The following is a 13052-nucleotide window of genomic DNA, read 5'->3' as shown; positions in this document are numbered from 1 at the left end:
TCTCGTCCATCGCCGGCCCCCCCCCCCCCCCCCCCCCCTCGGAGAGCTGCTTTCCTGAGCTTTCTCCCCGTCTCTGATGGGACGTCCTCTCGCCGGCTCAGAGCTGAGAGGGGCGTTTATCTCTGACCCGCAGGTTCGGCCCCGCTGTCTCAGCTGCCAAAACAGCCCATTCAACATTGTGCTGAGTTCATCAATGCTCCGCTGACGCACACACACACACACACACACACACACACACACACACACACACACACACACACACACACACACACACACACAGATGCACACTGCAAAAAGTGTCCACCATAAAATGTTAATCAGAGATTCGTATTTAGAATCATTTGTGTGGCGTTTTCTCACTGCAGCATCGTTTTATATCTCTGCTGTTTACTGAGGGGGTGGCCCTCTTTTTTTTTTACGTCTGCTCAGCAAGTCAAACAAACCAAAAATTTAACAGCAACATGGACGGTTTTACCACAAAAACATTGTTGTTTGTTGATCACTTGAATGACTCTTGATTAATACTTAAAGCATTTGTATTGGAAATAGTTCTCCAAATAATCATTTTGATTATTCATAAATCTATCCGTACGTTTCTTTGATGTCTTCATTTTGATTGGTTTGTCAGAGCAAAACCAAATATATTTGTACAATAATATAAAGCCGATTAAAACGACACATCCTACTATCTCATTTTTTGCATTTTAATTAATTATCATACTCCTGCTATATATTACTTAATTAATCAATCATTTGGGTGGGTTTCTGTCACTACCGTATGAGTTATATAGTTATATATATTGAAGATAAATGAGTAAAGCAGATATCTTTTGTAGTGTTCACAAAAACCACACAAATCAGGACAACGCCAGTCCTCTTGGCTGGATATCTGGGGACCTCTGTGACAACTCCCACCCCCTCCATCGCCGAGTGCCTATCAACCTCCGACAGGTCAGGTCCTCACACACGTGCACTGAGGTCCCAAACCCGCGACCTCTCCCCTGTCACAACTGTCACTTGACTTCAGCGAGCAGAAACCGCTTTTATCAGAGAACCTGAAGCGCTGCTCTGACAAAGCTGAGGCACTGCCAGAGACTGACCCCTGTGTATATTTAGCAGCAGCTTGGCAGTCGCCCATCCCAACTGTCGAGGCTGTCAGAGCCTCGCACACACACACACACACACACACACACACACACACACACACACCAACCTCCCCCACCTCACTTTGATTATGTAGAGAGAGAGAGAGAGAGAGAGTCACTTTTCATGTTCATTTAATCGCATGCGTTCAGGTGGAGTCCCCTCAGCCCATGTTGTCATTAGCTGTAATTCCTAAAAGCACAATACTGGTGTCTTCTAGACCAGTAGTCCGTGTTCCATCCTCTCAGAATGAAGGCCTGCCAGTGTCAGAGGTGGTGTGAAATGAGCTAGTGTCCTGGCTACCAAAGTTTCCCTGATGTGGAGTTTCATAGGCCGAGCTCAGCTTTAAAACCATGGCAGGATTTTGCAGCCATGTTGCATCATATATTGAGAAAATTCCCAGATTATTGGCTCTCAAATTGCAAATCAAACTCTTAAAACTAAACCTTTCAATTCCTCATGCATGCACTCTGTCTCACCTGCAGGCTCTCTCCAGCTCCTCCATGTCTCTGTCTGCAGAGAGGAGCATCTCAGCAGCTCACGGTCACACTTCTACCAGCTGTCCTCATAACAGCCCAGATTCCAGCTTTTTGTTCCAAGCGTCTCGCAGTCTCTTTGTCGTGTGACAGCAGATATATCCCTTCTTCTCAAACTTTGAACATCTGACCATTTCATCTTTTATAATCCTCATAACCCTGCAGTCTTTTGATGAAGTAGGCCAGAGCGAGAACCTCCATTAGGCATTCAGCATCGACGCAAAGTGAACCAGGGACCCTGTGCACTCTGAAGCAGAACGCCGACTTGTAGAGATGAGATATCAAAAAGTTTGCCTGCTCTTTGTACTTCTTGCACTTAATTCTGGAGCAGAACATGGACCCGTGGAGGAATAGTTTTCATTTTAGACTCTCCGTGTTGATACGGACTCGTGCATCTGCTGCTCAGTACTCTGCTCAATAAGCAGGATTTTAAAAAGGTTTGTAGATAAACGGTGAGATCATTTCCACTTCTGAGAAACCTTCGCGTTCCTAAAACCCCAATCAGTCGTCTTATCGCTCAAACTCAGCATCATCCTCCAGCTCTGAGAATGATTCAGGGCCGTGTGTCATCTACCGAGCTCGTGAGTCAGACTGTAGCTTGTTTCGTACAGCGGGGGGGGGTGTAGTAGCATACGAGCTTACCTTTGTTTGCCCTCTTGCATCCGATCAAAGACGTGTGATTATTGTAGTGTGAGAGCATGCGTGAGGTCTCCCTCCCTTACCTTCCTCTCTGTGGACGTAATGCAATGAGCAGCGGTGCAAACGTTGAGCTTTAGATGATGTTTGAGCTCGTCAGCGGGAGGGATTGTGTGAATTATTCCGCAGCATGAGACGCCGCTGTCTTTCCTCTTGTTTTCATCCTCCTTCCTTTACTTCCAAACACACACTTCTGATTTGGTGGTTACCTTTCAGGCCTGGGTTAAGTTCACACACACACACACACACACACACACACACACACACACACACACACTGTGTTTCAGCTCTGGCTGGGTGCCACACACTGCTTAGCGGGAATCTCAAATTGAACCTAATCGCTTCTCCAGTCACCGTGTTTAAACGGTCTTTTCGCCAGGTTAATGGGATTTCCACCGAAAGGTCCGCACTCGACGTCTAAAGTGGTCGAGACAATCGCAATGAGCTCCGAGTCAAGTGTGATTAACCCGCTGACCCGCCTGTAGCCATCGCGCCTCTGCTCCCTCTCAGCTCGACTGTGTTCCAGTCAGACTTACTTATTAGGACGTAAACAAGGACGTGGTGAAGCAAAGCGTAATGAGAGCAGCAGCGAGGAACAGTACATCCCAGATTTCAGGGAACAGGGACACGACTTTCACCAGCATGCTCTCCATCTGGGCTTTCCTTCAGCTGATCATTGAATGAGAGAACTGCTAAAGTACGATGATCCTAAAATGTAGTGTGTCGTCTAACCGCCCAGCCCCGATAATGGTGCGAATCGTTCCGCATCGATCCACGCCGTGCCGGTAATCATCCGTTTGTGTGGGTCAGTGTCTGTAATGATTTCCCTCTTCCTCTGCCCTCTGACCCTCACGGGGCGTCCGAGTGCGAGCGTGTGCAGTGCCGTATTATTGTTTAGCATTAGCCGGTGAACCGTCTTTTGGCGTGTCACGGAGGCAGAGATGAGCGCCGGCGTCGCCTCCTCCTATTTCCCGTGTTCACTTCTTCCTGACTCAAAGTGTCAGTGAGGCGTCGCTGCCTCTCCTTTCTACCTTTTTGTTTGTCGAGTGAAGACTTCCTGTGAACGCAGCAAAAACACGCAAGTATGTCGGCGTTCACACATTCAGTGTCTTACAAAAACACTTAACTGGTACAAGACACTCGATGTGAGATATCACCACTGTAACTTCAGTAATTGATCTATTAATGAGCCTGAACTTTTCTTCAGAAAAGTGAGATTTTATGGCCTTGACGCTACTCTACTGGTGATCCTTTGTTTATTCAGTCCTTGTTAGTTTGCATCATATTTAGTCTTATATCAGTCAAAGAAAAGCGTAACTGTTTTAGTCGTCAGAGTAGAATCTAGTCTAGTCACAATATCGCCTGGTTTCTTTCTCTCAAGCCGAACTTCATAAGTGCTGACTCAGCTCTTTGTGTGATGCTGCGGTACTCCCGATGTGGTGCGCACACACACACACACACACACACACACACACACACAATCTCATGTTCCTGGAGAACACGTGGTACTTACTGTGAGGCGGTTGTGTTGGACCAAAGTGTAGAAATGATCCTGACTTTATTCCCCCCATAACGGCGGCGGTTGAAGGTGAATAATGATAGTTTTCACTTTCCACTAACTAAAGTTCTCTTTCATCAAAGAAGACGTTTCAATAACGGCCGGCTTTGTAAACACACCAGCTAAAGACATCAGGTGATATCTCTGAAGCCCGAAGCATGTGAAACACGATGTCAGCCAAAGAGCTTAGACACACCTACTGCTCATGGAACATTGCCACCGTTTGTTTTAATTTGGTACTTTTTGATGTCTCTTCAGTTGTCAGCGGATATCTGGTTTGGGAGGAAATCTTCACATGTTCACTTCAAACAGCTGCAGGCGAAGGATTTCTCCTCCCTTTGTGTCAAAAGTAGCTCGCTGTAGAAGTGAGGGGTTGATTCTGTGACAGCTACAGCACACGTGTGAGAAGTAGGTCACGTAGTATTTAGGATACTTACCAGTGCTTAAAAAGGTTACTCATGCCCACCTAGTGTGTGACGAGAGTGTTTTAAAGGCATCTGAGTGATTTCAATGAACGCTTTCAATCCAAAGAAGACGGAGAAGTCACGCGTTGGTCGTGTCCTTGTTTACGCGCTGCGTTCATGTGCCGGTGGGAAAGTCCTACGTCCAGTCGGTGGGTGTTTGTGCGCCGCTGTACTCCTGGACTGAAACGCTTTAATTCCCTGCAGCTGAAGTCAGCCGAGCAGCTTAAGTACAGAAAAGGATTCCTCGTGGAGCTCCTGAGCCAAGTCTGCAGTATTCAGTTACTAATGTTTGCGTTGTGGCTCGGAGCGGGTGACATAATATTTGACATGAGATGCCAAGTGTGAGAAAGTCTGTGTGTGTGTTTTGTTCTCCTCAGGGTGTGAAGGTATGAGACCAACTGGCTGGGTCGGTGGAGAGCTGATGGGCCGCAACAGCTGCACAGGTACACACACACACAACACATTCACACATTTTCTTTTATTTTGGTGATTTATTTCTACCTAGAAACGGCTCATTCTATGAATTAAAATGTTGATAGTTTATTATTCACAAATGCATCGATTTTTAAGGACTATAAAACATTATTTCATTACATTTAAATGCGTCTGAAGTGGGTTAGGATTGAAGTCGGGTCCCGAGGTGAGAATGAGCCAGGACGTCATCACCTACAACGGTTGTCCTTAAAATTCCTGTGAAGGAAAATTCTGCGGGCACAAAACCAAGAACACACACAATCCTCCACCGCAACACACACTGTTTCACCAACAGGTGCAGAGGGAGATCAAGTTGCAACACTTTTCTCCTCCCCCCCTCCTCTTCTCTCTTTCTTAAATTAATGCCAGCGAGAGCGGCTTTAGAGACGTTTCTGACGTATGTGTGTGTGTGTGTGTGTGTGTGTGTGTGTGTGTGTGTGTGAGAGAGCAGGAAGGAAAGGGGGGTCGCTAATAACCAGGCAAGGTACACTAATCTCCGATGGCAACATTTGGTTTACCTTAAGCTGGAGGGACAGCTGTATTAAAAGCAGGAATTATCCTAATCAGTTCAAACTCCATCCTCCTCACTCCCTCCTCCCTGCTTCACCTCTTTGCATATAAAACTTCCACATTAGGCTTAAGAGGACAACGGCTTAGCTGCTGTTCGCCCTACATCTGTCTTCCCTCTGTGACGACCAATCAGAAAGGTGGATGGAGGGATGACGGGAGGGAGGAGGAAGAGGAGGAAGGTGGTTCGAGAAGGAAGGGGGGAGGATGGTGAAAGGGAGAGGATGTGAGGAAAAACAGGAGAGGAAAGGAGAGAGGTGAGGTGACAGGAGAAGAGATGAAGAGAGTAACTACTTCCTTCCACTGTTTTCACGTTGTGCATTAATCTATTCACTTTATAGATGTGTTAGCATGCTAAATTAGCTTCAGAGTTTGACAGGCGGTGGTTTCCAGGTGTGATTGATTTCCCACAGAGTATAAAAAACTTACATAACGTTGTTTTTATCTCTGCAAAGCAAGGTGTCGGAGCAAACAACAGCCTGAACCTGTGTGTCAGACCTGCACCGCAAACAGCTTCTATCTGGCTTTCCTTTCTTTTCTTTCTTTCTCTTTTTTTTTTTTTTTTTTTTTTTTTTTTTTGCCTCTCTCTCTCTCTCTCCGAGGCCCACGGCACCATAAATCCGACTGATTACTCCGCACCCCTTTTGCTTGACTGAACCTTCACAATCAGCCGTGGCCGCCAACAATGAGGCCCTGATGAATCAAACATCCATGGCATTAGTTTCACCTTGCTGCCCCTTTCCCATGCGCCGCCGCCTCTTTGTCAGGCCCCGGTTTGATGAGAAGGACTACTGACACTGGCTGCACCTATTGACAGACAATTCTGTAAAGACGGATCCCCACTACCCTACCAAAACCCCGAACGCTCCTCCCTCTTCTCCCCCCTCCTCCCCCCGCACCCCCTTGCCCCAAAAAATAAGCGACAACATTTGATTGGGGCTCTGCTCTAAAACCCCTGCTGTCTGGTTTGCAGGAGGCTTTGTGTTTAGTTGTTGGCTTTAGCGGCGCTTTATTGCAGTGTCTCAATATTTGCCAAATTGACTGTACTTCAACACACACAGGCACTAAACTGTCGTACAAATAGGAAACACGTCCAGGTCCCACGAAAGCTTTAAATGAGCATGATGTTGCGGAACGAAAACATGCATACGAGACAACAACTCATGACGACACAAACAGGAAGTAGCTTCACAGTGAAGTGAGGAGGCGGGACGAACGAAAGCGGGATTTCTACCTTCAAAACAGTCCAGCAGACTAAAAACTGAAGGTGCAGACCCTGTTTACAGCGTGTAGAGACGCTGCTCTCACCTGTCTGTCCTCCTGAGGTCTTGATTGGCGTACGCCTCGTGTCAGACATCAGCTGGCTGTGGCTTCCTGAGCTTTCTGCTCGTACGGTGTGGAGCAGGCAGCTCGGCCACGCTGCGCCATCGTATCACCAGCAGAAGATCAAACCCTAAATGTACTGTGAAACTGTTTGGGGCCACTAACAACTAGCACAGAGCTTGGCAAACATAAGTGTGTGTGGAAGGGGAGAGAGAGAGAGAGAGAGAGAGAGAGAGAGAGAGAGAGAGAGAGAGAGAGAGAGAGAGAGAGAGAGAGAGAGAGAGAGAGAGTTGCTATAATGCTCAAGGCTGCTTATAATGAGAGAGAGAGAGAGAGAGAGAGAGAGAGACCCAAAACACTCTCAGCAGTGAAGGCTCATCCAACGTGCTACCCACAATGTTTTATTCATTGAGATATATTTGATTATATTTGAATTTAATTGACATTTGGAGATAAATGAAGAGCTTCATTCCAAAATGAGGCATCCACTATTTAACAAAATTAACACCTCTTAGAAAGTGATGACTGGCATGAAAGTGAAATCACATTTAGAGCTTCTTGTTGGAGTTGGAGGTCTGTTTATCCCCAGAAATAGTTTTTAAGGATGCAACATGTAAATATCTGTCATGATTTGAGTAATTGTTTGGAATAGGTCATTTTTTTTTATATGTTATCAGTAGATAGAAACTTGAGTATTTCTATTTCATGCTATTATTGAGAGTGGTATCGGAAGCCTTCTCCTCTCGTTTAGACGGAGGTGTGCTGATATTTCTTTTCATGCGCATTGGAGCTGCTGTTTTATTTGCAGACGGGAGGTCAGCAGGTGCATTCACGGGAGGTTGAATTGGAAAATGATTAAGCAACTGTTCAGGCCATGTAAAGCCACCTCTCAGCTGTTAGGACGTGATTTTGCACCATTCATCAGGTGAATCGTGTCCGGCCTACATCATTACTCATTTGCCATCATTCCCCAATTTATTCACCAGTCTGTCCGCTGTCTATTGTGCTGAGCGTCACCTTGTTTTCGCAATATTGCCGGAAATATTTTGTAAAATGTTGTAATTTCTCCCTCTTCAGATTGTCTGAACCTGAGGTGTGTGTGGGTCGGCTCTTTGAACAGGACTGAGAGTAAGAATCTGATTTGTTTTCTTTCAGGAGACGGTCAGATGAACCACCAGGGCAAAACACTCCGACTCCCCCGGATCACGTTTGGTAAGGAACATCCAATCACAGAGCTCTGAATTCTGCCGTGGGTAAAGATTACACATTGTTGAACGTTTCACTTTTACATTCTGGCTCATCGTTAGATAAATTATAGACATGGCGTGGTGCTTTATTCCCGCTCACGACGCCGAAGAACTCTGGAATTGCCGTGGTTCTGATTTGCACTTTGACTGGCAGCAACGGTCACTGAGGCTCATGGGAAAACTGAGTGCCATGACATAAAACTTAATACTTAAACACTTGAATAAGTTCATGCAAAAATAAATATAAGTAAAGTGATACTTTGCAGCAGCACATGGCTTGTTCAAGCTTACATGCAATCGAGCCGTTTGTAGCACATACACAGACGTTTGGAGTATTTCCACGGAATAGAAAATCCCTCTTTGTTCGGGATGATGGCTTCCCTTCAGTCTCAACATGTGTCCGGCCCAGTGAGGTTTAAAGCTGCCCACCTGTCCACGCGCTAATCCTCCCAGCCTTATTACTAAACTGTGCAATTAATTAAATGCTCAATCGTTGGGATTAGTAACCTACATTCAGTTTGATACTCATATCAGTCACTCAAGTATGTAGAAAAAGTGTGTTTTCCAGGATTTAGGAAAAGAACATTGGCTCCAATGTAAAACTCTCAAAATGAGTGTCGGCCTCGGATCGTTGCCAGCGAAACGATGCAGAAACAAAACAACTAGAGGTGGCTTTCGTGCGACAGCAGTGCTATTCTAGTTTACAGTGGCATTACGGAGATTAGGATTATCTCCGCTGTATGTTTACAGCATAATGAAACAGGCCTGATATAATGACCATCAAATCTGGATTAGGTCATTCACAGCACAGGAGGGAATTTATTCCAATGATTATTGTGAGCAGGTTGTGCAGCACCACAATCTCTTTCTGGGCTGACGTATCCCTGAACACCTCATACATGCACACCTATTATAACACACACACACACACACACACACACCTATGCACACGCAGACACACATGCAGGTGGGCTTGTTTTTTAAAACACACTTTTTCACAGGTTTTAATATCGTTCACATGAGAGCAGACGCACTGATGTACAAATAAAATGAAAATGCAAACGGTGTGTGTGTGTGTGTGTGTGTGTGTGTGTGTGTGTGTGTGTGTGTGTGTGTGTGTGTGTGTGTGTGTGTACAGGGCCGTTACAAAAGCAGGTTACGGCAGCACAGAAATGACACGGTGCAACAGATGATGGGCATTATCCCATCAACCTGCTGTTTCTGTACACACTCTGTCCCCTCTATGTTCTCTTTGAAAGGACAGCAGGAGTGTGTGTGTGTGTGTGTGAGATGGGTGAAGGCGCGGGGGGGGGGGGGGGGGGGGGGGGGGGGTCCTTTCACACACCCAACCGCACACACACACACACACTCTGCACCTGTCACAAACAGCCTGTCAGAGCAGGAGAAAAGAAACTTCAGCCATGAGGAAGAGCTGAAGGGAAGGGGTGTCTGTTAGAGCTGAGATCAGCTGGGCCATAACTGATTCATCTGAACTGATTAAAGAAAGGAAATGTGTTGTTTTCAAAGCTGCCGTAGCTGAATTTTGAGGACTTCAGTACCCATAAATCCTCCAACGTGACGTCATTAAGTTCGAGTCAGACAAAATCTTCAGCTGATGAACAAACAGCTACTGTATTCAACTGAGGTCAAACCGGTCGGCATTGTTTGGTTCTGCAAACCACGGGACGCTCTGAACGTCGACGTTTCTGAACCAAAAAGACGTTCCCGAGGCGTGTTCCGCGTGTCACGGATCGAAAGATTCAAGGATCATTTATTGTGATTATGCAACACAGGGATGCACAAGGAAAATCTGCTGGAGCTCGTTTGCAACACGACAAACAGAACAGAAAGAGAAACAGGAGCGCTTTCCTGTTGTGCATTTAGAATTTGCATCATGAGGAATGTAAACGGCAGCAACAAAAACAAATCTCTGGGCAGATAATACGGCCGACATCTTCGCATTAAAAATTCATGATGAGAAAAACATTGCCACAATTCCAAGAGGTTAATATTGCGAAGCGATTGCTTATGATTAGGCAACACAACTACTTAGTTAAGGTAAGAACAAATATCATAATTAGAATTAAATAATCATGTAACAACATAAGGTTACCGCTGTAACAAGTGTAGGTAAATAACAACAACTTAGCAGAATGTCTCACGTATGACGTTACGGTTTTACCTTCAGGGACAGCAACGTCAAAACGTCGATCCGAAAACAGCCAAACAACAACGAGCAAAGGGTGGGTGATGTTTTCCCTTCCTGTCATTTGAAACGAGGAGTTTATTTGTGTCGTGTCGATCGAAGAAACGTCAATTAAATCTATTTCTGTGAGCTCAAACCTTCTGCGTCCATCTGATCCGTGTTCTTCAGCGTCTTTATCCCGCCTTTTAAAACCCAGACGAAACCTGTTTGAATCAATGAAAACATCTGGAATGTGGGCAGGAACTCGGCTGTTTGAACCAGACAGAAGTAACAGTTCCACTCATTCAGCCGAGAAGAGTTGAGGATGAAAATATGAAGCGTGTTTGATTTAAATCGGGACGTCCCAGATGAGATTAGGACCATGTGATTGCAGTTAAACTCCCGGTAGCCCTCTCTCCTCTCGCAGCAGGATGACGCTGCCTAACGGCCTGACTGACAGAACAGTGAAGATCTACACATGTACAGGTGTAGACAGGCCTCGTGTGTAATGTACCTTGCCAGAAGGTTAACTCCACCGCCTGTAAATTACCCCCGCCCCACACACACACACACACACACACACACACACCGCCGGACAATAGGCTCAGCAGTGGCCTGGTGATTGCCTCTTTTCAAATGGAAATGCCGGTCGCCTCTCCTCTGCCAGGTTCCCCTAAGCAGTGTACAAATTACAGTTTACAAGGCATGGAGGAATAAAAAAAAAAAAAAAAAAAGAGAGAGAGCAGATAGACGGTGGGAGGGAGAGTGAGCACAAGCAGAATATCTTTTCTCTCGCTATTTTTTTTTTTTTTTTCTTTTTTTAATTCGGCAAAGTGACATGTAAATTAGCCTTTAAGTGCTCCACTCGGGGACTGTGATCGTGCCCTAATTGTCACAGTCAATTGTGGCCAACAGTCTCTTCAATCCAGGCAGCTTTTGACAACAAGTACGCCGGGATCAAAAGACAAATCATCGACTCCCCTCCCAACACACACACACACACACACACACACACACACACACATGCACTCTGTGTTTTCAGCGGCTACAAAGAAAAATGGTGAAAAGCGAGAGGTGAGAGTGATAGCTTTGCTCGGTAAGGATAGAAAGATGGCAGGAAGTGGTGAACACAACAGCAATTTGCTTCCTACACCAGCTTATATCAACATTCCCCCAAAATCCTTTTGAGCGTCGAGATAACAAACGCGGCGGATGACAATGCAGGGGGAAGGATGGCGTGTCTGAAATGAGCAGTGGAGGTATATATATATATATATATATATATATATATACAGTGCACCCAGCAGACCGTGAACTGACTTTCTCCCAAGTCCTGCAGGGCCATAAACTTTAGCGGAGGATGAAACAGATATGTTTGTCTGAGGCGGCGCTGAAAAATAATGCAAACATTTGGAACCGCAAACGAGCAAACTCTTATCGAAGAGGCCACGGGTTCAAAGCTGACTCCACTGCAAACTTCTGCCACAGCAGGTCAAAGAACGTTAGTTTGCTGCCATGTAGTTTATAGTTAGTGATTTCTTTTTTTTTGGGGGGCAGACACACAAACACACTCACTCTATAGCCATGGTTGGAGGCAGTGATGGCGAGGAGGAGAAGTCTTTGTTGTCAGCTTGTACTGTACGATGTGCTGATTATTTGTGGTTTCCCTACATGTTTTTGTCACGACTAATCGCCATATGTTTGTAAGAAATGTAATACTGCCGATTTGTATGTTTTACAACTACTTGAGGCAACTCAAAGCGCGTGGTTAAATGTAGGGAAACACTGTGGTTTTGGTTAAAAGGCGTTGCATCTCGTCAGTGCTTTCGTCTTCTTCGATATTTAGCCAAACCCACAGTCTTTCCCTAAACTTCACCAAGCGTTTCATTAACGTCGCCCTAACCAAACACAGGCCGCGGGTCACAAACCAGCGCTTCACAGTGTCAGAGGCACGGCGTTAGGATGACCAACCTGACCGCTTCCAGAACAACCAGAACACTTCCTGGACCGGAGAAAAAAAAGAAAAAGGTCCAGCAGCAGTTATTCCCGTTCAAATTCAAAGTTGACAAAGCTAATTTGTTTCAAAGATATTTATACTTAAATGATTCATGGTTCAGAACAATACTATAATATTAGATATATACATTTAATGAAATGATCTTTGGGCCTAAAGTTATTTGTTTTTGTTATATTTTAGTCTTGCTCATTTTGTGAGATATAAATGACTTGTTTCATTCTACCTTTGTTTTATTTAAAATCTTTTAGGAGTCCAGATGCATGATTTCTGGGTAATGAAGTCCATTGAACCTCTGAAATTGTGAAAAATGTTCCTTTAATTATAAAAGCCTTAACACGACTGGTTCCTTGCCGTTGGATCATGTATCTGCACACGCGTGTGCGCATGTTGTAGTTGCACCGTTACATGTGATTGCACGTCGTGTTTTTCCATCCTTATCAAAATACAGTAAGTGCTCGTTTCCTCTCTCCGCAGCTGATGCTCGGTTCATGTCGGGAGATCTGACTGAGAGCCGGACGAGGTTCCTGCACATGTGAGTCAGATCTTTTAATTCTATCTCTGCGTCCTGAGAGGATGTAAACTCTGTATACAGAGGCAGATATTAAGAGCATGCCGATATGCAAATGTCTGTCGAGATTAGAGCTATAACAATTATTCAAATGTTTGATTAATTATTCATCGGAGACGCAGTCAATTATTAATTTCAGCCAGCGATAAGTCGTCTTTTTTTCTTCTTTTTCTTTTCCCTCGGAGTGAAAAGTTTTCTTGTGGGATCTATCAGAGTCTCTATCAAAACCCTTTTATTAGTACAGTAAGTGTGCAGGGATTGATCTGGTGGCACT

The sequence above is a fragment of the Cebidichthys violaceus genome, unplaced genomic scaffold, assembly GCF_023349555.1.
Source record: "Cebidichthys violaceus isolate CVI_PGR_0920_01 unplaced genomic scaffold, fCebVio1.0.p SCAF_24, whole genome shotgun sequence".
NCBI classification, from domain to species: domain Eukaryota; kingdom Metazoa; phylum Chordata; class Actinopteri; order Perciformes; family Stichaeidae; genus Cebidichthys; species Cebidichthys violaceus.
This window is presented reverse-complemented; position numbering follows the sequence as displayed.